Here is a 1901-nt window from a genome sequence, read left to right on the forward strand (position 1 = left end):
ATAAAGATCTATTAAGTTAAAGAAAATTCTTATTCTTGCTTATGGTGTTTCATTAATTAATTATATATTTGTATAAAGGCATGTTTTCCTTACTGAAGACACTGTTACCTTTGATGGCAGCCTATTGTTTTAAGTGCTCTACAGTGGCGATGGGAGTTGGAGACAAATCCGTTATGATCAAGTTGGTTTTGTTTGTGTCCCGGGATAAAAACAGATAGGATAAGGATAAGAGCAGAATTATTTAATAAAGGCTACTTGTATTCTGCATTTGTCATTGGGGTCAAAAACCTCTTCACAAGTTGTCTTTAAAATGAATTTAATACTCAAGATGGGCCTCTTTTTGTATAGCTGCTTTTAAACTCAAGATCAGTGATGGTGAGGTTTTAGATAATTAATTGGGCTTTGATTTTACTATAAAAAAGAATATGAACAAAACAGATAAAGAAACAAGTGAGAAAATAGGATCAATTATTAATTCATAGCCCAAAAAAATGTTCTTATGTGGGGCAAAGGTAAGAGTGATGTAACATCCTGTAGGTGAAGTTGAGTATAATGTTGACCAGTGAAAGTGCAAGAGGTTTTATTTAGGGATGCCTTCAGCAAGTCTCTGATTGGATATGCCTAGTTCGCAACCCAAATGATTCTGGCCTCACACTCTGTAGCTCATGCCTTATTAATTTATGTTAAATAATGTGTGTGTGCAGTTTATATTGACATCCACGAGAGGGCAGCACATAGTGAAAAATATAAGGTATTTCCAAATGTGATGTGCCAAATCAGATTGATTTGATTTGATTTGTTGAGTTATCACTAGTGTGAAACCAAATCAGCTACCATGATATTCCAGGAACTAGTATCAGGGAAAATGTCCAGTGAAGTATTACCAGGAAATCATGCCTGAAACAGAGCTTAGACATTACAGCTGGCAAACTGTTTCCCTCACAGATAATAAAAGTGGCTTTGAGTCGGCCTTGAAGCGACTCTGCTTTTGAAGATATTGTCCTCTGACAACAGCATGACTTCAAATTGAGGCCAACGTGTGCTCGCCTGTTTCAGCGGCTGTGAAACATTGAAACGCTTGAGACACGGTCTTGTGTGACATACTGTATATGCAGGTTATGTTAAACACACTGATGCTTGGAGAAAAGAAAAAAATACGCTAATAAAACAGTCCAACCCAAGAGGTATTGCAAATCGGCAGGTTTCACTTGTGTTTCATACATGTCTTAAACTTTGATGTACTGCTGCGTTGGGGAGTGGTGTGTGTTACATTCTGCAAATACACTTGCAGACGTACGTGAGAAAACATAGTCTCAAAGAGGGGAGATCAGTGAGTTATTGGAGACAACGGTTAGTGTGTGGATTTCTGTTGCCTTCTAACCATAATTGGTACATTATTCATTATCAACCTTTAAATAGAGAAACATTGAATTGTGAATTCATATAACTCAGTATATATGTGTGTGTGTGTCCGTGTTGTGTTGTGGGGGGATGTGGGGGTGGGCTAGTGGGTGCGTCAGCAGAGGAGATTGAGAGGCTTGAGGAAAGTTGAAGGCCAACAAGAGATGGATGGAGTGAATGAAAGAAGGAAAGAAAGATTGTTATCTGTTGATACACCAGTGGCTTTAATAAAGAGCCCACAGATTTAATTAAAGAAGGTGCGATGGTTGTTTATGGCTGGATTCTCCATACTCTCTTTGGTTAATATTTCATTGCATACACATGTCCGGAGGGGAAACACCTTGATGTATTTTTGATGAGATCAGATCACTGACTGTCATGGCTACTCCCTGTGGTCTTGCAGGTGTACTGATCTAAGCTAATCCCTGTAGCTTCACAAACAGTTTCAAATTCAAGGTCTGTGTGTGTGTGTGTGTGTGTGTGTGCATATACAGCAGAAT

This window comes from Pempheris klunzingeri, chromosome 7 (genome assembly GCF_042242105.1).
Source record: "Pempheris klunzingeri isolate RE-2024b chromosome 7, fPemKlu1.hap1, whole genome shotgun sequence".
In the NCBI taxonomy this organism is placed as follows: Eukaryota; Metazoa; Chordata; class Actinopteri; order Acropomatiformes; family Pempheridae; genus Pempheris; species Pempheris klunzingeri.